Below are 24,930 nucleotides of genomic sequence, written 5' to 3' on the forward strand. Positions count from 1 at the left end.
TAAAGGGACCTGAGGGCCCAATATGCAGAGCTGACCCCCATCACAGGGAGGTCTGCAGCCTGCCTGGAGCCCGAATCAGGGATATCACCAGGCAACTCCCCAACCTGGTGAAGGCCACAGACTACTACCCCCTGCTGATCTTCCAGACAGGTGGGGAAGAAGCTGCATCCCGTAGTCTGAGGGGGATGAAGAAAGACTACAAGGCCCTAGGACGGTTGGTGAAAGAGTCTGGGGCACAAGTTGTTTTCTCCTCCCTCCTTCCATTTTCAGGTGATGACGTGGGATGGAATAGTATAATGCCTGGCTACGAGACTGGTGCTACAGGCAGGGCTTTGGGTTCTTTGATAATGGCTGGTTTTATAAGACTCCAGGCGTGACGGTAATACATGGGAAAGGTTTATGTCATAGGGGCAAAAGGGTTCTGGGACAGGAATTAGCAGGGCTCATTCAGAGAGCTTTAAACTAGATTCGAAGGGGGATGGGGTAGTAGCTGGGCTTGCACCACTGGGGCAACGCTCTAGTGTTGAGGTAGACCAGGAGGCCTCCCATCCCCCTGGGGTGAAATCGGTGTGCCCAGCTCGCTCCCTGAAATGCCTGTACACCAATGCACGCAGCATGGGGAATAAACAGGAGGAGTTAGAAATCCGTGTTCGGTCGGGGGGCTATGATCTAGTGGCAATTACAGAGACTTGGTGGGATGCCTCACATGACTGGAATGTGGTCATGGATGGCTATGTCCTGTTCAGGAAAGACAGGCCGCTAAGGAGAGGTGGTGGAGTTGCTCTTTATGTGAGTGAGCAGCTAGAATGTATTGAGTTCTGTCCAGAGGCGGATCAGGAACGAGTTGAGAGTTTGTGGGTGCGAATTAAGGGGCAGGCTGGCAGGGGTGATACTGTTGTGGGTGTCTATTACAGGCCACTGGATCAGGATGAGGAGGGTGATGAGGCCTTCTACAGGCAGCTGAGAGCAGCCTCGCAGTTACAGGGTCTGGTTGTTGTGGGGGATTTCAACTACCCTGATATTTGCTGGGAGGCCTACTCAGCCAGCCATCCTCAGTCCAGGAGGTTCCTCCAGTGTGTTGATGATAACTTTCTGATGCAAATGGTGGATGAGCCAACTAGGAGAGGAGCGCTGCTGGATCTGATCCTCACTAACAAGGAGGGTCTGGTTGAAGAGGTGAAGGTTGAGGGCAGCCTTGGTTGTAGTGACCATGAGATGGCAGAGTTCAGGATCTCATGTGGCAGGACCAGAATAGCTAGCAGAATCACAACCCTGAACTTCAGGAGGGCCAACTTTGGCCTTTTCAAGCAATTGCTAGGGGAAATCCCATGGGACAGGGTACTAGAAGGTAAGGGGGCCCAAGATAGTTGGTTAGCATTCAAGGACTGCTTCTTCCGAGCTCAAGATCAGAGCATCCCAGCAGGTAGGAAGTCAAGGAAGGGTACCAGGAGACCTGCATGGTTAAAGAGGGAACTGCTGGGCAAACTCAAGTGGAAGAAGAGGGTGTACAGATCGTGGAAGGAGGGGCTGGCCACTTGGGAGGAATATAAGTCTGTTGTCAGAGGATGTAGGGAGGCAACTAGAAAAGCTAAGGCCTCCTTGGAATTAAACCTTGCAAGAGAGGTCAAGGACAACAGAAAGGGCTTCTTCAAATACATTGCAGGTAAAGCCAACACTAGAGGCAATGTCGGCCCACTGATGAATGAGGTGGGGGTCCTGGAGACAGAGGATAAAAAGAAGGCGGAGTTACTGAATGCCTTCTTTGCCTCTGTCTATACTGTTGGAGGCTGTCCTGAGGAGCCCCGGACCCCTGAGGCCTCAGAAGAAGTCAGGATAGAGGAGGAATCTGTCTTGGTTGATGAGGGCTGGGTCAGGGACCAATTAAGCAACCTGGACGTCCATAAATCCATGGGCCCTGATGGGATGCACCCGCGGGTGCTGAAGGAGCTGGCGGAAGTCATTGCCAGGCCACTCTCCATCATCTTTGCTAAGTCGTGGGCAACGGGAGAGGTGCCTGAGGACTGGAGGAAAGCGAATGTCACTCCAGTCTTCAAAAAGGGCAGGAAGGAGGACCCGGGTAACTATAGACCGGTCAGCCTCACCTCCATCCCCGGAAAGGTGATGGAGCAACTTGTTCTTGGTGCTGTCTCTAGGCACATCAAGGATAGGGGGATCATTAGGGGCACTCAGCATGGCTTCACCAAGGGGAAGTCTTGCTCAACCAACTTGATAGCCTTTTATGAGGATGTTACCCGGTGGATAGATGATGGTAAAGCTGTGGATGTGGTCTATCTTGATTTCAGTAAAGCGTTTGACACGGTCTCCCACAGCATCCTCGCAGCTAAACTGGGGAAGTGTGGTCTGGATGATGGGGTAGTGAGGTGGATTGTGAACTGGCTGAAGGAAAGAAGCCAGAGAGTAGTGGTCAATGGGACAGAGTCCAGTTGGAGGTCTGTGTCTAGCGGAGTTCCGCAAGGGTCGGTTCTGGGACCAGTTCTATTCAATATATTCATTAATGACTTGCATGAGGGATTAGAGTGCGCTGTCAGCAAGTTCACTGATGACACAAAACTGGGAGGAATGGCTGATGTGCCAGAAGGCTGCGCAGCCATTCAGAGAGACCTGGACAGGCTGGAGAGTTGGGCGGGGAGATATTTAATGAAATATAACAAGGGCAAGTGTAGAGTCCTGCATCTGGGCAAGAACAACCCCATGTACCAGTACAAGTTGGGGACAGACCTGTTGGAGACCAGCGTAGGGGAAAGGGACCTGGGGGTCCTAGTGGACAACAGGATAACCATGAGCCAGCAGTGTGCCCTTGTGGCCAAGAAGGCCAATGGCATCCTGGGGTGTATTAGAAGGGGTGTGGTTAGCAGGTCGAGAGAGGTTCTCCTCCCCCTCTACTCTGCCCTGGTGAGGCCGCATCTGGAGTATTGTGTCCAGTTGTGGGCCCCTCAGTTCAAGAAGGACAGGGAACTGCTAGAGAGAGTCCAGCGCAGAGCCACGAAGATGATTAAGGGGGTGGAACATCTCCCTTATGAGGAGAGGCTGAGGGAGCTGGGTCTCTTTAGCTTGGAGAAGAGGAGACTGAGGGGTGACCTCATCAATGTTTATAAATATGTAAAGGGCAAGTGTCATGAGGATGGAGCCAGGCTCTTCTCAGTGACTTCCCTTGACAGGACAAGGGGCAATGGGTGCAAGCTGGAACACAGGAGGTTCCACTTAAATTTGAGGAAAAACTTCTTTACGGTAAGGGTGACCGAACACTGGAACAGGCTGCCCAGAGAGGTTGTGGAGTCTCCTTCTCTGGAGACATTCAAAACCCGCCTGGACGCATTCCTGTGTGATATGGTCTAGGCAATCCTGCTCCGGCAGGGGGATTGGACTAGATGATCTTTCGAGGTCGCTTCCAATCCCTAATATTTTGTGATTCTGTGATTCTGTGATTCTGTACCAGTGCATGTTTTTTTTTATTATTATACCAGAATGAAATGGCAAAGTATTTCTATAGGAAATTCTCCATTTCAGTGACATGAAACTTTCTGTTCAAATATGCATGATTATCTCTAGACACTGTCATGTGTTTTGATATCTAGTCTGTAAGCACAGAGGATAAGATTCGGACCTTGCAAAATTTGGCATTGTATTGATTTCAAGAAAGCTATGAGAGGTCACACAGCCAAAGAGCCCAAATCTTCCTTCAGTTCCTTTGGGCAACCATAGCGGTAACTGAACAACTCCCACCCCAAACCCATCACTATCATAACATTTTATGTCATTGTAGACTGAAATATCCCGTTCTCTGCCCAGCTGTGTTTAACCAGAATTCTGCAGGAAGTATTCTGCAAGGCTTATGTCCTAAAAGCTGCAGATTTAAAAGAAATGGGTGTAGGCATAAGAAAAAAAAAAAAGCAAAAAAAAAATGCCCCCAAAACAAAACAAAAAAATCAACCCCTGAGGAATCCCAGCGGATCATATCAGGATGGAATAAGCAGAAGACATTAATGTTTTGAGATGCATGCATCATGCCGCAGACGGAGTCTGAGCACGTCATTTACATCAGAATGCCAGCTGCATTTTTTCCTCCTCCTGGCCTGGTGCATGCTGTTGCACAGACATGATGGAGTTTTTGGCTACATGCTGATATGGCAGAAGCAATTCATTGCAAAGACCCTCTAGCCACCCACCTCATTTACATGCCCTGTTTTAGGAGGCTCAGGTTTGAGCACAGCAACCTGCAAGAGCAGGACAGCAGGCAGCAGAATAGCAAGCCTGTAGAGGAGCACAGCAGAGCGATGTCTGACTCCCAGGCAGCACGCGTTCAAAATATGCCCAGCCATATATTTTAACCAAGTCTAGTACAAGTGGGCCATGCTTGTAAGAGCTTTCAGGCTTGAAGTGTTAAGAAAAAGCTTACACAGCCCAAGGCTGTTTCTCTAGCCAAAGATGCCTTTCTCTGTGAAAAGATGTTTCCCACTGCCCTGATAAGTGGTTTAACTGGTGAATCGAGCTCTAATGAAATAAGCAGCCTTCTTATACTTAGTCAGTCCAAGGAGCAACACCAACTGTAAGCAAAACTGCTCAACGTTTGTGGCTTTGCCACCCGTGAGAACTGAGAGAAAAGCGTCCAGTACAGCAATAATTGCTCCACAAAGAAGTGATAATGATACATAGATTTGCTACTCAAAAACTTTCTCCAGCAGAATGTTTCACCTCTAGCTTTCATTTAGGGATTTGTTTAATCTTTTGTTGGTAACACAACCACAAACAAATCCATTAACCTAACACCACAATGATTACACACCTAATCAGTCTTTAGACTTATCACCATCTAACTAACTTTTCCTACCAGGCAAGTGAGAATTTGCGAACATTAACTTGTACTAAGCTTGCTTGTTTTGCACTAATATTTCGTTCCTAATTAGCAGCACAGAATTTTCCCCTGCAGAAACCTATTTAATAAAACATTGAGTTTTTAATGTTTTTGACTGGGGGAGGTGAAAGCCATGAGCACTTCTAAAGAATAACACTCCTCTTTATTTTGCCATTGCTGAAGCACGTTATTGGTCTTATGATCACCCTTGTCCTCTTGGATCATGCGGAACACAGTGAGAACACTTCTATTGCTCTCTGAGACCTTGATATTACACATAGCACTGCTATTTTAGAGCCAGGATGTATAAACTTAATAAAGACATTACCCTCAGTGATTCATTTATGATAGCAGAGGTGCCAACTCCTGTAAATCTGTCTGAGAAAGCTTTTGGAGCGATGACTGAATCGTAGAGGTTTCATACGCAGCCATAAGTGAAGTTAGAAAGTTCCTTATTTGTACTCTGCAAAGATTTGAAGCCTTAATGAGTGTGATTTGTGGGCTGAGCTCATAGTTTGGAAGGTCTGTTTGTGGCTTGGCTGGTGATGTTGTGATACAAATTATACAACTTTGAAAAGATAAGGCAGAAGTAATTTTAATATAGCAGAGGGGATGCTTCACTACTCATAACCTTCATTGCTCATTCCTGAGTTCAAGTCTTGGCCAGACTGGTAGCAACAGAAGATGAAAATAGGACAGTTGTACCCCAAAGGCTCCTGCATTCCTTCTGTCTGCAAATCCTTGCACTTGCATGTGCAGACAAAGCTGAATTCACATGCCAGTAGGCACATATACATGCAATGACCTATTCTGTGCACTCTCTTTTGGGTTTTTGTACATCAGCCAATTTTGCCTTCTTAGAAATACCAAGCTACATGGTCATTGATCAGCAGCCTACACAAGTTGAAGGCTTCAAGTCAGCCACTGAAGGAACAAGTACAAGAACCTTGATTGAACAGAAAATCTGTTTTTCCACACATGAAGATATAGTGAAAAAAAGTGAAAAACTGAGGCAAAGTTCAGTCTGTGTCCCTAGGAAGAGCACTCCTAAAACAAACGGCTCCTTCATGATACAAAGATTAGTGAGAACTTCCTAGTGAAGAACATGGAACTGGAAGGGACTACAAGGGTCAACTAATGCAGTCCCTTGTTCTTAGAAGCAGACAAGTTATAAACATTTAAAGCAGATGGAGCTGTAACCCATCCCCTCCACACATGGAGACTTTATTACTGTCAACATCTGATAACACATTTAGGACAACTAAGACAAATGCCAAGAAACAGACCATGCCAGAGAAGGTTGATTTGTTACTGCTGTATTTTGTATGTCCTAAAGATAGGATACTATCTTTCTATAGCAGTGATCTTGAAAGCTTTCAGAATACTGTTTCTGAGGCCAGGTTAATATTTGATAGTTAGATTAATCTCCTTTATGTGGAATGGCACAAAAAATTCACTATTGGAGCTAATGAAAGATTAAGATGCTCAGTTACAAGATAGCCTTACGGTGATAGTTCAGAGCAAGTATGTCCAGCTGGGACCTTTTTGGCAGGTTTTATCCAAAATGATGAACCCAGAAAGACTTCTAACAACCTTAACAACACCCACTTAGTTTCTCCAAATGCGCCTCATACATGATTCATCTGACTCACAGCGTTGGCACACTGGTCAAGACCTGGGTTTGAAACATGCCAGGGCTTAAGGGGTAAGAGGATCAGTGGTTCTGCGTTGAGCTATTCGAGACCCCAGAGATTCATTGCAAAATGTAGAGGTGAGCTGGGTTCCAAACATGCTGGATCCAGGACTTTGTGCCAGGCTTCACTAATTAGTGCTGGAAAGTGTGAGAGGCAGGAGGTGCAAGGAGAGAGCATTACATGTTAAGCTGGCTGGTTGCATAGTATGATATAAAGCACCAACAAACTGCGATGATGAAATACCCTCCTGAACTTAAAATATAAAGAGATATTGGTCTTGCTAGAGACCAGGCAGTTCATTAAATCACCGTGCATCTCAGCTGAAATATAAGCTCACATAGAGAGAGCAACCACATGTAGCTGTGGTTTTCAAGGCTGAGGACTTGCTTGTTGGTGCATAAATTTCTTCTGTTGATGCCCTGGGATGTTTTGCAAAAGAAAACACTTGTCCCCCTGTGTATAAACAGGAATGCAGGCAGCATATCCTGGTATTTCATTGCCAGGTGCCGTTAAGAATAATGGCTGGATCTTAATTGGCATAGCCCAGCATGTGTCAGAGTTCCTGATAAGCTAAAGCAAAGCCCTGACGAATCTCACTAATCCACACTTGCAAGTGCTGCTTGATTTTCTCAACAGCCTTCAGTAATGAAGAAACAGTGAAGAATACAGCTGAGTGGGTCTGGGAAGTTAATATCAGCAAAGGGAGAGAAAGTAGGGGAATCAGGGGCTTTCATTATTTGTTTTTCTTTATGGGGAACTGGGAAATTCCTGGACTTCAGACCTTCCCCACTTCTCTCCCTGACACTCTTGGCCTCAATAGAAACCAATGGAAAAGCATCTGTTGATTCAAACTGAGATTCCACACAGTGTATACCTACCTCCCTGCTTTGTGACAACTCAGCAAGTCTGTTCAGCTCACTCAGCTGACAAAAAAAAAATAAAATAAAAAAAAAAAATAATCAGCATTGCAGAAAGATGCAGGTTAGAGGCCAACAAACAGCTGTGATTATTTTTCCCCAGGAAATAGTTTGAATCTTTTCTATATTTATCTGTGTGGAGAGTCTTTCCTCTTCTTAAAAGGACTTGGAGGTGAATCTGCATGTAACATTGCTGAGGGATGTTTGGGGACTCAGCCTGCTGACCTTCTGAAAGTCTATTTAAAAAAATACCCTCAATTTTACAGAGGAGCAAATATCTTTTATTATATTGTCTAGTGTAGTAAAACCTCTCTGCAGTGTCTAAAGAGATAATTTTCTATTATCTGCCAGAAGCCTTTTAATAAAGGAGAAAAAGAGTGCTGCACAGTTGTTTTATTGGCTGATGTTCATCCTGCAAATACAGAGAAGTATCACCTAGGGCTCTGACAAACAGGCATCTTTGAAGCACTGTGGTATTGAAGCAGCCCCTGTGGTAGCTCAGTACCCGCTTCTGATCATTTTTATTTTACATCATGCTTCAGAAGAAGGTAGAGCAAGTTTCTTCCCTTCTCTTTCTCTATTTCTTGTCAGGAATAAGGATGGGTTCAGATCACTTGGGTGTGCTGCTGTAACAAAACATTCAAAATGTTATCTGCATTCAGTTCTGCCTGCCTCTTTCCTTTCTTTTGGGAAAGAAATTAAGTAATTACTGTACAGTGGGTGCCTCCAAATATCACAGCTAACACTTCCAGATGTAAATCAGCAGGGTGTGTAAGTATAAAAGCCAGCAAGAAGGAAGGAACAGAAGACAGTATTCTGCCAGTAGAGGCCAAGGTTTTAAGTGGTATAAATACTTGAAAATTCACTCTATTTGAAAATTTAGCATGCATTTCAGAGCAAAGCTTGAGGGACATGTCCTTGCTGAAACTCCTACTAACTTCAGGAAGGCTGAAATTTCCTCTGTACAGTTTTGGTGTACCTGGCCCTATCAGTGACCTGCTAAAGCCACTGCAGTCCTGTCCCATACAGCTGTTGGAGACAGGCAGGTTGCACTTTAGAAGCCTCCTTGTAATACCTATTTCTTTAACAGAGATTTAACCTTTGCATGCTCAATCTATGGACCTCTGCACTGAGAGACAGTATTTAGAATACATGTAACTCTGCTACCAGTAAGCTTGCTTTTTTAAATTACCTTCCTTGCACCTTGTCTCCATTTAGCCCGCACCCAGGCCTAAACAATAACCAGTTGTTCTATCACCCAATCTCCCCTCCCCAGCCAAAAAAGGGAATTGGGAAAAGTAGGGAGACTGGTGGCTTGAAATTTAAACAGATTTAATAAAATAAAAAAAAAACAACTATATCAATACTAATACAAAAGACACAAAATTATACTTAGCGCATAGAGTGGCAACAAGTCACTCCAGGGATCACAACTGTCGAGAAACAAAGGAGAAGAAAGATTCCCCTTCCCATCCCCAGCAGCTTTCCCATTTATAGTGAACGTGACATTAATGATATAGAACACACCTGTGGGTCAGCCTGGGTCAGCTGCCCCGGATTTAACTGCTAATGGCCTTGATCACCGTACCACAGCTGTCCACAAACTGAAACAAAATGTAACAGAAAAGTGATTCTATAAATTTTATCCCTGCAAAACCAGGAACACCTTTAGAAATAGCCCAGGGACCACAGGGTAAAACAACTAGAATACGGCAATAGAGAGCAATAGTTTCAATATCTGCAGCCCAGTCCTTCCTGTACCCTGCCTGCACTTCTCTGGGATGTCAGATGGCTCCAGATGGAAACTTCCTAGACAGAGTATTTGATGCTCTCTGATGCTCCCCCCCATATAAAACAATTCGTAGCACTAGTGCTTGGGACTGAGTTTTGGCCAGAGCTCTCAGTGCCCCAGGAGGCTTCACCACCATAAGCACAGAAAGATGGCTGGGAGCTGGTTCCTGCTCTCATTTTTTCCTGGAGCTTCTCTTTGTGAAGGCAGAAAGGTGACAGAAAGCTTCACCTTGCATTCTCTCTGCTTGCAAGTCCTACACTATCTCAAAGCCTTGATTTCAAGTTCTCTCCCCTCTTTTTAGAGGAGAGATGCAAGGTTGACTTCGTGGCTAAGGTTTGCTTGGTGAAGCTCCTTTTTGTACATTTTTTCCTCTCCTTCTTTTCCCCTTTCCATGATTCATGTGTTTGGGAAGCAAGTACAGATCTCCCTTGTGGATTTTTTCAACATTATTGTAATAATTGCCGACACTGTCAACTATACCAAAAATGATATTATGGAGGTCATTTATTAAGTTTTTATGCATGTTAACTGTATAAATAATGATTTGTAAAATTAGGTGGAAGTTATATTAAATTGAGCAGTGGTTAAATCTTGACACTATTTATATTTATCTTCTAAAATAATTAAACCTCCCTTTCATTTAGAAGACCATGTCCAGACAGTTGTAATATGTTTAATACTTTTATAGCAAGTCATTTAACTCAGAATTTCACTAAATTAATTGCAAAGTGTAAACTTTAAAGATTCTCCAAGTGACCATATAGTTGTATGGTAGTAAAGAATTAATACTGTATATCTTTGGAAGGGCATCACCTTGAAATTGTCAGCCAATTTCTCATAATATTCAGTGGTGAATCATTATTTAAATGTTAGGTCATACTCCAACACACTTGTCCACATTCCAGGAGCTGAGAGACTGTAAATCACCTTCATGTCAAATAATCTGTGATGGATGGCTGTCTTTGGCTTCCAGAGCCAGCAAAACTCAGGGGCAAGAATAAAAGGGACAAAAGGAGAAAGAAAGGTGTGAAAGCAAATATCTGAAAGGGAGATTTTCAGACACGCATAGAATTGGCCCTGAAATCCGTCCTGAATCAGGACATAACATAAAATAAGATGTCGATGTGTTTCTAGTGAAATATTGAAGATGTGTATTAATCTGTGAATCTGCGGGTGCTGTAGGGAGATTCAGAGCTGTTGGTAGAGTTTGGTTTCCTGACTTTGGTGCACTGGAAAAGACAACCACAGTCTCCGTACCTTGGGGTGAGCCAGATGTGAGCCCTGTGCAGAGCCCAGGCTGTGAAGTTGTGCTTCACCAAGCTGCACTAATTAGCTCGTCTCAGCCCTTGCCAGTGTGGTTTCTGGAACAAAGAAATGTACCTGTGTGAAAAGCTGCTCCTGACTATGAAACACATCCTCAGGTTTCCTCAGAAATGAATCCAGGGATCTGAAATTGAAGGGGACAGAGAAAGGGGGAGAAGGACAGGTAATAGGATCAGTATCCAGAATTCACATGAGGTCTCTGTGACATCTCACAGGCAATGCAGGGCTCATAGAAATTTGACCAGGCAATGCAAGATGTTGAGTGTGGCAGTGCTGGTGACAGCTGAGATGACTTTCTTCCTCACGATCTGTACCCTCAGGTTGGCCATTTCTGGTGTCATATTTTAGATGCCTGATCAAACACCTGTGAACAAATACATGCAACTCAGCCTAAACTCTGGTAACAACTCCAGTTTGACATCCTTCCTTCCTGAAATGACTTCGATACAGCACCCTTCTTGATTTTCCTTCTCATATTCTTTCACAGTGTTGTTCAACTCTGATAAATATGAGACACTGTTTTTGCCCCACAAGTGGCAGCATTGGCTGGTAACTTGAAATCATCTTTACTTGTAAGTCTCAGTGCCTAAAAGTTCTCTGGATAGAGTAGTGCTCTCTGAAAGCAGATATTATTCAGTATGAGAACTTTGTGCCTTTCGAGTTTCCTTTTCACCGTTGTCTTTCCTCAGTCTCTCACATACAGCTGAAAGGCTCTGCTGCTTTTCCATGGAAGTCTGGACATGCTCAAAACAGGCAGGTCTTTTCTGCTCATATGTCTTTAAAGCTAGAGAACAATAAAAATGTCAAGTTACTGAAGAAAGCCAAGTCCATTTATCAATATATCTCCTGCAGCAAAGGAGGATGACTCTGGATGACCTGGAGCTGAGGCACAAGAACTCCGTGCACTGGGGGTATCCACTGATTGAAAGCCTATATGAATATTTAATGAGAACGCACAAAAATACTTTGAAAACCAGTAATGTTTGTGATCTCATTTAAAACTCAAGCTGGCATCAAACATCTTTAAATTCATTAGACACTTCCCGTCAAATCAGATGTTATTTAAAAGTCAAACAACTGCCTAGCATGCTCCTTTATTTCTGAGGAGACATAATTTCTACCTTAAAGTCATTTGATCACAGGGTTCAGCACTTTTTTATTCAGCTTCAATTCTGTAATGAAATGCTTGTGGCCATGCAGAGAGATCTGTTGAATAAAATACTCGGTACGTAAAACATACTGAATTCCCTCTACCCAAGGTTCAGCTGCTGCAATTGGACAATGAGAAACTGCCAATGGGGAGTGAACACGTCTCCTTCCCCATGTTCTGGCGTTGCACACAAGACTCTCTCCTTTTTTCCCCCAACGTTAGCGTGGAGGGAACAACATTATAATTCAAAACAGGTGCAAGAAGTGGTTTAGCAAATTACTTCCATTTTCAACTCTCAACAATTGGCCCTGTTTCATATGTGCTTAAACTCTCAAATTGTAGGCTTATCAGATACTGACGCCGGTTATATTTATATACCTGAATACTCAAGAACATCTGCTGTATTGAAATTCATCATTCAAAAGACTTAATTAAAATAATGCTGAATTGGAGACTCAGAATGCCTTACCAAAGTGTGTATTTGTTTTGCTACAATCAATTAAGACTATATTCATGAAAACAACTCCTGCAACAAAATCTGTATGTTTAATCCATATGCTAATCTCCTCAGAATTTGTTGTACTGTTTCAGAGGCAGTCAATTGAAGACTTTATTTTCTTTAATAAAACTGTATAACATGTTTTCATTAACTCAACAAGAGGTAAATCAAGATTGATGTCTAGTATAAACACTAAGAAGGAAATCGAGATTGAGGCATCTTGGTAATAGTAACATACACTTCAAGATGGCTGAGTGTTTTTTCCGGTTAAGATATTACTGAGTATTAAAAAATGCTCATTAAAAACTAAGTATTAAAAGATGCTTTGCCCTCCAAGCACACATTCTCTCTGTTATCTACTATTCTTTCATTGATTTAAGAGATTAAGAAATCTAAGCACAATCAATAACCTACTCACACACAATCTGATTTGTCTCCATCACCAATAGGGTGTCATTTATAATGTCATAGCCTACCACAGCCACTGGTATTGCATGGTGTTCTTGAATTAGAATAGCAACTGTGCGTGGCATTTAGGAGTTGATCATTACCTTTTTCTTTCTTTGATGAGAAAATGTGTATACACATTTGCTTTCTTGAAATAATCCAACATTTGGAAACCAACGTTTGGAGCTACCATTTGGAGATGAAAATGTTCTGCTTTCTAGCAAAAGAAATGTTGAGAGGTAGGTTGTGATGCAACTGAGAGGTTTAGGGGAAGGTGGGAAAGATCAGCGGGGTGGACGGAGGGGGGAACAGTAAAGCAATTGGGATTTATTGTAGGGAAGGGGTTATGTAAAGGAGAGGGTCTGCTCTTCTCACTTATTCCCTTTGGACACAGGACCCTGATCCCATCTTACCCATCCTACCCCAAATGCACAACCACCCTCATTCCTCATTTCCAAAGCACTGTTGAAAATAACTGCTGACTCACATGCAGTCAGTCCTCTGGGACCAACAGGCATAGCAAAAGTCTCAGTAGACAGCAGGATTGCTTGTTTTGGGTCATTTTGTGTGAGTCTTTCTTCCTGAAACATAGGCAAAGCCTGTTGCTCAGGGCCTCTTTCTCCTTGGCTATGCTGCGAGTGTTTTGCTCCTGGGTTGTAATGTTACAGATTAAAGCCTCACTCAGGACAGGCAGCAAAGCTAATGTCTAATAATGATCAATGATGCAGACGGCTCCTTCCTGCCTATAAGAAGTCACTGAGTAAGAACAAAAAGGAACAAGTCCTCCAGAATCAAGCCTCAAGCAAGGTAAAAATTCTGCTGTCCTTCTATGATCTCTATGAATTTGGGTTTTGGAATGGTCTTTTCTGCCAGGAAAGTGTCCAGCAGTACTCTAAGTGTCTGTCAGCGAATGCTAAAGCTGGGCTCATTGACATTCATCTCTCTGGGAAGGCACCTGGGGATGTGAGGATGAGCAGGAAGAAGAGGTGGAAGAGCCTTGACTGAACTGAGAAATACATGGGACAATCCCTGGGAGAGAGAAGGAGCAGCAGGGGCAAGTGCAGCTTGCCAGTACAGAAAGCACCTCTCATTTTAACAGCTGTTTTTCCCGGATCTGCCTTGGATGGGGGTCATGTCTGAGGTTTGCATTCACAGCAGAGGAGATATGCTTCATAAACCGGAGAGAAGAATAGCACTCAGTGGGAAGTGGCTGAGAACCACTGGGAAGATGGAAATAGCAATGACAAAGTTTAATAGCTAACATTGTAGGAAAGGAGAAGTAATGGCTGTCTCTCAGCAGTGGAAAAGAATTTAATGAACAACTCATAAAAGACTGCACTTGCCAGCAGTTGTCCAGGGAACCATTGCCTGCATGGCTTCCATGGGATGCTTATGCTTGTCAGCAAAGTCATCAAATGAAGAACCTAGAAGAGGGCCATTTACTGGCCTTCATCTTTGAGACTCTAGGGGCCAAGAGGATTTGGTTCAAGGACTATATCACTTCGCGCTTGCCCTCCATAAGTCATCAGTTCAGGGCCAGTGACCTGCAGGCGAAATTTTGCCCCTTAGCAAATAAAATATGATTTATTTTCATTCCTTTCCACAATTTTGCACCCAAACTGAAGAACCTTTTGCCTGCTGTGGCTATTAGAAGACTGATATATTGCAGGCTGCTTTGTAAGGATTTACTATGTGCAGGAAGGTGAGTAGTTGCATCTCTGTGTGCAGAGGATAGCAGCCTCCTGGCAAGGGAAGGAGGAAAGAGTGTGAGTGGGCAGATCAAGGAAGATGAGAGCACTCAGTGAAAAGAGGTCTGAGCTGTGAGTTTCTGGCTATACCTCATGTTCTGGAGAATAAGTCAGGAGACTAATCAGCAATCACAAATTGTTTGTTTTGTTTTATTTAAATTGACACAAATCTGTCCATTTCTGAGTATCCCATAAAAATCCAAAAGCTTTATTTTCTAAGTGGAGGGTCTAAACAACATCTTCTAATTCTGAGCCAGACACTGCCACACTGAATAATACAGAGCAGAATGCTTAATCACCCTCCAGCCATGAAAAGCCTTCGAGTACCTCTGAGGTCCTGATTCCCACAGGGAAAGAGCCAGCAGAGCCACCTCTGAGAAGGCTTTTTCCCAGACAATCCTGTTCAGGCAAAATGTATTGAAGAGCATTCAAGCTTTCCCAGGAGGTCTGGCAGGTCTCTGAGCTTGGATGTGGAAATGTACCTGTTTGGAGTAAAGCCACTCTTGACTGTCCTGATGTGATCAAAATGCTGACAGACAGCAGGTCAAGTGGTAGGTCCTGGGTCCAAGCTAAACCGTGGGGAAGAAACATCCTTCAGGATGCAGGGAAATTTATTAAATGAAGGATTCTAATTAGGAAGAGCTTTCTTAGTTCGTTTGAATAACATTTGCAGACTCCACTTCAATACATGAGAAATCAGTAGGCATTGAAAAATACAAAAACATTAAGAATTTTGTTCACTTCTAACAATGTTATAAAAATGGTCATACAACAAAAGCCTCTCTTTAACTTCTCAGTAGCTATGGTTGGACCTTGGTATTTTCTATAGTCTTAACAACATACAATTTATGTCAGTTCTGACAAATGAAGTATTTTCTTTGAGTTGTCCCAGATTCCTTTGTGAGAGAAATTCAATTCATATTTCTGATTACTATATTCTTGTAATTCCAGGTACATGAATATAGTTAGAGAGTATTTGCCAACCTACAGCAGACCAGGAATTTATTAACTATTTCCTGTAGCTACCAACAGTCATGAGGAGAGGAAAATCCTAAATGTTGAAAATAGGTGGAGAACAAGACAATTATTGCTGCATCTGCATCACAGACACCAGTCCTGTTCTGAAGCAATGCATCCACTTACTGGTATTGTCATGTGCGTTAGTAGTTATTTACAGTCGAGCTATTCACTATTTCACCTGAAGCTCCTTCACATTGAATTCCACAGGCAAAACTGTCCACTTGAAATTCTATTTGTACATGTTGCAGATTTATGTATCTTTCACTTCCTTGCTCTTTTATTAACCAGAAGGTTCAAAGACTTAAAAAAAAGATGCTGAGAATAAAATCAATGGAAACATCTCTTTTCAAACCGGCCATTTTATAATCACTGTGGCAAGAAAATGGCTGGATAAATGAGAACATGTTCCAAGCCACTAAAGTGACAAGATATATTATTCCTGGGGACAAGTGTTTACTCTAGTTGATCTGCTACTTTCAACTTCAGTGCTTGATTTGATTCCTGATAACTCATGTTCCGCTAAAATAAGTAGCCTGAAGTTAATAATTTTTCTTTCTGCTAATCTTTCTATTTAAAAGAACACCAAACACTTGGCATTTTCCATCACAACTTGCAATATCAGATTGGAAAAGGATTAAGTCTGTACAGTGATACTATGAAAACACAGTAAAGACAACCTGGAGCAGAAATTAAATAAAAATGTCTTGGGAAATATAAAAATAGATTTCAGCAAGATAAACAATAATAGTATTTTGGAGGATGAGTGGTTTCCTGAGTAAAGCATTAACCTTTCACCTTCAGGATATCAATAAACTGTGGGATCCTATGACAAGGATTGATTTAAACAACTTTTCTCCCTCCCCTTCTAGCCTAAATGCTTGCTATGTGGCAGATCCCTGCAATAAGAGAGCTCCTCAAATGTAGTGCCCTGGAGATGCAACAGCCCCTTCTGGCAGAAAAACACCGGGCACTTCAGAACAGGGTTGAAGGTGAATCGTGTTGTTATTTGCTTTAATTAGCACTTCCACAAGATGCAGAGTTCTTTACCTGCAGCTGAATTGCACTTGGAAAGGTGCGAAAGACCTATTGCCTTTGTAAACATCAAAGCGATTAATTTCTAATCTGATCTTTTTAACCAAGCCCTCCTGTCGATTAGAAAAAGTGATGGCAAACACCTCTGAATCAAAAAATTAAGCGACTCTGTAATATGAGATTTATTATTTATTATTCTAGATTGATATGTATTTATTATTTAGTTTGTTAGTTCTCTGGGACTTACGCTTATCCTCTTGCACCTAGCTCACAGTTGGTGCTATATAAATAAGTCATTATTGTTAATATTTGATAAGGGTAGCTGAAAGATCACTGTGAGCACTTATCAATGAGACTTCTTGATTCCTGATTCTGCTTTGGCTTCCACCACTTTTAAATCACTGGAATTCCACCTCCTTCTTTGGGATCACTTGTGCCTCACAGCAGAGAAGAAACGTGAAGGTCAAGACATTTCTGTCTAAATGGTCTGGGGAGCAATTAATAAACACAGGCTTTGTAAACTCCTGTGCATGTGGTATGATATGAAAATATAACTGATTAAGAGTTTGATCTACAGCAAGTGAAAATGGAAGCAATTACTTTGGTGTCAGCAGGGCAAATGCTAGTTTACACCAGCTGAAGATCTTCCTAGAGGTTGTTGATAGATTCAGCTCTATAAAAACTACCTCCTGGGACTCTCCTTTTTCAAGGTGCCTTCTGCAGCTTATTGTGGAACAAGAACAGGTTAACTGGCCAGTGTAATGAGCACTAGAAGTCTTTATTGTCCAAACCCCAGGTAGGTTGAACAGTTCTAAGGCCTGAGACAGCTAGGAGTTCCCCTGGTGTTTGCAGAGCCCTGGAGAATAGCAGCCTGAGGTCTGTCCGGCAGGCAGCCATGTTGTGCTGCCTGCTGGCTGACACATGCCCTCATTTGGGAAAGCAAGGAGGAATGTTAAAGGGGGCTTTCAGCTCAAACATGCCTCTCTGGCTGACAGCAACATTCCAGAGCCTCTCACAGATGAAGGTTAACCAGATCCAACACCTTTTTTACCAGTTCTCCCCACCACATCCTCCCATCTGCCCTTAACCCTCCAGCATCCTATCTGGGTAGCTGATCCTTTTGCCTAGATAGAAGATGCACATGGACCAATTTGTCCTTTCTGTTGTGACAGTCTGCCTGTACAAAGGGATTCATTATCTGGGACAAAAGCCACATATCTCCAAACATGACTCTCTGTCAACGTCCTTTTATATATGAATTGGAGGGAGGCTTTGGGATTTCCTTTAAGAGGAAGAGTAGGAGGCATCTAAGGGGTTGTTTGGATCCCAGTTGAGCAGCCCATGACAAATGAAAGACTGTGCTGTGTCCTAATCCTTTTGTGCCTTAGTGCCTTTGAGCCTCATCTGCTTTTTATTCTGAACAAAGCCCATATTCCTCATTTGTCTCCTCTATTTCAGGAGACATGCTCCAGGGCCTTTCCGATTTGTAGCTTGGCTAGAGAGACTGGATAGTTTCCGTGAAGAGAAGTTCCTCTTTGCTATCTTTCGCTGCCCTCAGTATCGTTTGCATTTAATTAGAGATGGAGAAATTGTAAAGGCATCTAACACAATATGGGCAAAGGCCAAAAACACAGCTAGCAACAGAAGCTTTTCTGACATGTTCCTCTCAAGGCATATTCTGAAAAGCAAATATTCCTGGCCTTTGAGGTCCAGCAAGCCCCTTTTTGGGCAATTTTTGGAGGTCTTTCGCTGTGAATTGATTTGAACACTGAGTGTAAGGTGACCAGCAAAGCAGAAGCAAAGAGAAGGCAAGAAGCTCTAGTTCCTGCTCTGCTCCCTCTCCTGCTCCATGTCTGAAGAAGTTTTGATTAGGCTTTCATTAAGTCTATAATTTTGAGGATTATTAACTTTGTCATCAAATTAAGATAAGAAACCTGAAAATGCAGAGGTTGTGCCTTCCTGATAAACTCCAAAACCGCACGGAGCAGAAAAAACAATTAGCCCCCCCTCCAGTGGAGTTACTTAGGCTCCCTGTTGTAAACTCTACCTTGTCAGTCTACTTTCACTGTCTCATTTAGGAAGTTGTCTAACACCGGCCCGTGTTGCTTACATTAACTCTTCCCAGCTGTTGTGAGCACTGCGCAGACAAGGGGAAGATGGAGTTGTCAGTTGTTCAGTAAAGTCCTTTGCACTCAGAAGAGAAAATACACTTTTGGGAGCTTAATTCTCTGAGCTGTTCACCCAGTTTGCCTGAAGCAATTCCCCAGAGCTAGCAAAAAACGATTTTCCCTTTCCTACCCTACTTTCCCCTTTTTGTAGATACACTGAGCCTGGGAATCCTCTGGGGTTTGTTCTCCTATGCACACACAAAATGCACCAGTCACCAAATACTCTTTACTAAGCTAACAAGGACTTAAAATGGGAAGAGTCTTTATGTCTATAGAAAACATAACTTTTTTTATTAGTATTTCTTTCCTCTTTTCCCTCTTTTCTTTTTTTTTTTTTTGTATTTTTCCTACTTCCACCCCCCGCCCCCAGTCTCCAATGATCCTTGCACTTGATTAAGTTCCTAGGACTGAAACCCTGACCTTACTGAATTCACCAGGAGGAATTTCCACCTTCTTCTTTGACATAAAAGATTTCATACATACTACTAATTAGTCAAAGAATGAATACAGCATATATGTTTTAGTGCCTGGCTCTGCTCAGGACTTACCCTATCATCATTCCCTTGAATGTAATTTCACTGAAGGCAACAAGAGTTTTGCAGGGATGTGAGTCCTTGTTGAATAGGTAAATACCTCCTATTTGTTCATAAGCTGTAGGATGTGAGAGAGGAAAAGCTCATTTTAAGGGAAAACAATGACATGACACATCCTGCTTTTTCTAGCCAGGCCATCGTATGCATTTTACATGATAAGGAGAGACTCTGTAAACCAGCAGGTCAAGGAAAGGTGCCTTCTGTTTCCTCACTGTATAATAACACCATTCAAAGTGAAAGATCAGTGATGGGTGTTTTTGCATTTAAAACTCACTTTCAGAGAGATCCATTATGCTGTATGAACCACATTACATTATACAGCGCACACAAGCATTAAGCAGGTGTTTGCAGAGTGTCTCAGCAAGTAATGTGCACCAAGAGCCTTCAACTCCTTTGCCGAAGCTGACAGCTATGGCCAAAGGAGTGGTGCATATCATACTGTCCATAGCTGTGCTCCTTTGAGTTACAGAATCAGACAGCATTAGAATGTGAACCCAAGTTGCAGAAGCAGTAGGATGCGGTGACTGATAACTCCAAAGAGGGTCCATATGGCAGGATGGCTGTACTTATAAATATTTCAAAAGGCAATTCACAAGGCTAAAATCATCCCAAGCTGTTTGCGTTATTCTGAATAACTGCTAGCAAACTATAACAAAATATTTGCCAGACTAGAATAACACATATAAATTTAACTGCTATATACACCAAGCTTTTCTCCAGATAATATATTTTATTAGGTTAATAAAAAAACAGGGGCAGCATGGTTGCAGGGAATTTCTAAATAATTACCTATGAAAAACCCTTCATGCATACCTTTCTTACTGAAGAGATTGTAGAACTTCATGTCTTTTCCCCAATGAGGACAGGCTACTGTGACAGAAAGCCAAGATCAAGGTAATCAGGGCCTGCTAAGGCATTATTTCATTTTATTTTCCTCCATTAGCATTTGCACATGTGCTTATTTAATTTTATTGGCTATCATGAGTAATTACTAATGCACAGCCATGCGGATGCAGTGACAGAATGCAGGGAATATGGTGCTTTCCACATTGGTGTCTTTGAAGCATGTTGGATGTTTTGTGCAGCTCTAAGCCCTGGGATGAGATGAGCCGCACTGAGAGAGGAACGATTCACTAACAGCAATTTCCACAATGGCACTGGAGGGGGCAAGCAGAATCAACTGGAGCTCCCCAAAAGGGTTTGCTGCTCTGTTGCTGATAATGGGCTTATCCCACGTTATGGTGCACTCATGGAAAGGTTAAGCAACTTGTGATTGATTTACATAATTTAGTACCCCCTCCCCTCAGTTTGGAAATGAAAATAGAAGAGGATTTTTGGAGTCATATGGCATCAATGGCATTTTGAAACAGACTTTAATCAATTCTTACCTTGCAGTTGCTTGTTATGACCTCTAAACTGCTGACTCTTTTATAAAAATTTCAGTACTATTCCAGGAAGAGAAATGACAGAATTGCACGTACAGCCAGCAAAATTAAGACCCATTCATGTGATAATCCTTCTTGCACAATCCTTTGTATAATCCTAGTAATTCTGGACAAAGAGGAAGGTATTTATAGCTTGTCAAACTTCCAAGGCTATTTCCCTGTCTTCTGACAACTAAAGGGTCAAACAGTCATTGACTTACAAATGTGGAACAATGTCTTACAGCACGAAGAACTGATGTTCCTCACTGTGCTGAGGATAAAAAGGCCAGCTAAAAGCTAAAGTGTCCACAACTCTGAATATAGTTTAATATTCGTGCATGGCTTGCAAAGTTTTGCATACTGAGCAAGAGACCTGCTCTTATCATCCCATCCTCTCAATTCCCTTCAGTTGTCCTCACATGTCCCAGTATGGCTAATCCTTGGATTCGTCAGTGGGCCTGAACCCTGGCTCAAGGGAGAAGTAGAGGCACCGTTCAGCACCATAGCCGTGCAGCACCAAAACCTTAAAAAAGAGCCGTCAGACTTCTGTCACGTAGCCCAATGCCTCACATGTGAGAACTGCAGGACCATGCGAGGTCAAAGGCATGCTCTTGACAGGAAATGTTCATGCAGAGCAAGAAGTAACCAGATAAGTTACTGCAGCCTCATGGCAAGGTAACACTGCCATCCTAAGAAAAAGGGATCAGGTGCCAGACACAGGAGAGTGCAGAGGAAAATGGTGTGACATGCTTAGCAAAGGATAGAGTGGGAGTAATCCCAGCCTGCTAGTTTTTCTGGTTATTCAAGGCTCCTATGTGCAATGTTTGGAAGCGACCAGAGGCTCGGCTAACAGAGGTGTGCTCTTCCGTGATGTGTGTGAGAGTTCACAGAATGATCAGCATATGTTCAGCTTCACTGAGGGACAGCAGAACGGCATTTTAGAGCACCCAGAATATTTGGGAATGAACATTTTGGGGTGAACTTCTCAACCCCTAGCCCACATCCTAAATTAAAGACTGGAAGAAACTGTCCCCTGTGAAATGCCTGGCAGATAATATCATGCTTTCAGTGGCAAGGACAGTGAAGCAAAGCAACAGATTGTCTGGCAAGTTTCTGTAGTCTCCAGCGTTGGAGACTTTAATTGTCTTTAAGGATAGATGAGACAAACAGCTATCAGGAATGACTGAGGTGCAATTCTCCCTGCCTTGAGGCAGGGGGATGCACTGGGTGAGTTTTTCCAGCCCTATTCTTCTCTGCATCTATGATAAGGATTGGCAGAACTAGGGTCCAAGCCCAGAGCTGTTATTTCCACCAACCAGTGTAAGCATCAGCTGGGATTTCAATGTTACACAAAATACTGCCAGACTGTTCTCACTACCACAATACAATGGCTAACAGGCAAATGCTCATCCCATCAACAGACTCCCACAACCCTGGTGTGACAATGTGGCAACAGGAGAGAGCATTAAATAGAAAATGTGTATGGGGTATAGCCATTATGCAAATGTCACAAATACATTGAAGGTGATAATAGCATGAAAAGACTACACTGTAGCAGCCTACAAAATATGTCTTCACAAGCCCACATTGGCTCTAGCAATGAAAGCTGAATGACTGCCCACACAAGCACTATCAAAAATCATAAATCTTCTCACTCTACTTCCTTCCCTTTTAGTGGGATTAGGTTTTGCATCTCTTGGGTTGTTAAAATCTCACATATCCATTTGGGATGAAATACCATTTAATCACTTAAGGTTGTGATGGAGAACTTTTTTCTCTCTGAGTGTGAGACACTTTCAGACATATTCAGAAGAAGTCAGGATAGAGGAGGAGTCTGTCTTGGTTGATGAGGGCTGGGTCAGGGACCAATTAAGCAACCTGGACGTCCATAAATCCATGGGGCCTGATGGGGTGCACCCGCGGGTGCTGAGGGAGCTGGTGGAAGTCATTGCTAGGCCACTCTCCATCATCTTTGCTAAGTCATGGGCAACGGGAGAGGTGCCTGAGGACTGGAGGAAAGCGAATGTCACTCCAGTCTTCAAAAAGGGCAAGAAGGAGGACCCAGGTAACTATAGACCGGTCAGCCTCACCTCCATCCCCGGAAAGGTAATGGAACAACTTGTTCTTGGTGCTGTCTCTAGGCACATCAAGGATAGGGGGATCATTAGGGGCACTCAGCATGGCTTCACCAAGGGGAAGTCATGCTTAACCAACTTGAATGCCTTTTATGAGGACATAACCCAGTGGACAGATGATGGTAAAGCTGTGGATGTGGTCTATCTTGATTTCAGTAAAGCGTTTGACACGGTCTCCCACAGCATCCTCGCAGCTAAACTGGGGAAGTGTGGTCTGGATGATGGGGTAGTGAGGTGGATTGTGAACTGGCTGAAGGAAAGAAGCCTGAGAGTGGTGATCAATGGGACAGAGTCCAGTTGGAGGTCTGTGTCTAGCGGAGTTCCGCAAGGGTCGGTTCTGGGACCAGTTCTATTCAATATATTCATTAATGACTTGGATGAGGGATTAGAGTGCACTGTCCACCAAACTGAGAGGAGTGGTTGACGCACCGGAAGGCTGTGCAGCCATTCAGAGAGACCTGGACAGGCTGGAGAGTTGGGCGGGGAGAAATTTAATGAAGTATAACAAGGGCAAGTATAGAGTCCTGCATCTGGGCAAGAACAACCCCATGTATGAGTACAAGTTGGGGACAGACCTGTTGGAGAGCAGCGTAGGGGAAAGGGACCTGGGGGTCCTAGTGGACAGCAGGATAACCATGAGCCAGCAGTGTGCCCTTGTGGCCAAGAAGGCCAATGGCATCCTGGGGTGTATTAGAAGGGGTGTGGTTAGCAGGTCAAGAGAGGTTCTCCTCCCCCTCTACTCTGCCCTGGTGAGGCCGCATCTGGAGTATTGTGTCCAGTTGTGGGCCCCTCAGTTCAAGAAGGACAGGGAACTGCTAGAGAGAGTCCAGCGCAGAGCCACGAAGATGATTAAGGGGGTGGAACATCTCCCTTATGAGGAGAGGCTGAGGGAGCTGGGTCTCTTTAGCTTGGAGAAGAGGAGACTGAGGGGTGACCTCATTAACGTTTATAAATATGTAAAGGGCAAGTGTCATGAGGATGGAGCCAGGCTCTTCTCAGTGACTTCCCTTGACAGGACAAGGGGCAATGGGTGCAAGCTGGAACACAGGAGGTTCCACATAAATATGAGGAAAAACTTCTTTACGGTGAGGGTGACCGAACACTGGAACAGGCTGCCCAGAGAGGTTGTGGAGTCTCCTTCTCTGGAGACATTCAAAACCCGCCTGGACGCGTTCCTGTGTGATATGATCTAGGTAATCCTGCTCCAGCAGGGGGATTGGACTAGATGACCTTTCGAGGTCCCTTCCAATCCCTAATATTCTGTGATTCTGTGATTCAGCAAACTGCACCTATACTTTTCTGTCCAGTAACAGTGCAGAAAAAGAATCATGGTGCTGAATAATTCACTTCAAAGCAAATGCCATTATTTCCTGAGGGGTCTTTTCTAGTCAGAAGTCTTTGAAAAAGAGTGTAAGACAAATTTCTTTACTAGCCTGTCAGCCAATATAAACGTCTATACTCTAAGACTGGGACTGAAAAGCTAGGCAAGACTCAGGCAGAGTTGGAAGCACAAGGGCCAGCGAAATGCAGAGATCCCAGAAAAGCCATGGTGAGACTGTGTGACAGGAATGCAGAGGCATATATGTCCTCTTTATGAGATATGGAAATACCTCTGTACTCCAAGAGATGTCAGTTTGTCACAGGGACACAGGCTCTGCTGCTTATGCTTAGAGTCATGGGTTTGCTGAAGCAGAGCTGAGCTTTTATTGCTCAGATAGGTGTAGAGGAGAGCAGGGACTGCCCTGCTATCTGCTTCTTGCAGGACACACTGCAACATCTATTGCTGCACTTGGAGGCACTGATGTTCCCACCCCACCAGACAGTCTGCCCTCTCATGAAGGTCTGTTAATGTGGGCCATCAAAGACACCTTTTCATTGACTTCACTGGCTTCTTTAACTGGGCCACAATTTAAATGTTTTATGTGGAAACTATTATTTCTGAAGGGGTATTTACTTGAGTTTGAGATTGTGGGGACAGTAGAATATTCTGACCATATTAAAGGAAAAAAATGGGTATACTAAAGCAGCTCAAGGGTAGGAACAAGCTTTTCTTACTGGTGGACTTTTTGATTGACATCATGTGTGCAGATGCCAGATAATAATAAGTCAAACATC

This window comes from Nyctibius grandis, chromosome 4 (assembly GCF_013368605.1).
Source record: "Nyctibius grandis isolate bNycGra1 chromosome 4, bNycGra1.pri, whole genome shotgun sequence".
Lineage (NCBI taxonomy): Eukaryota > Metazoa > Chordata > Aves > Nyctibiiformes > Nyctibiidae > Nyctibius > Nyctibius grandis.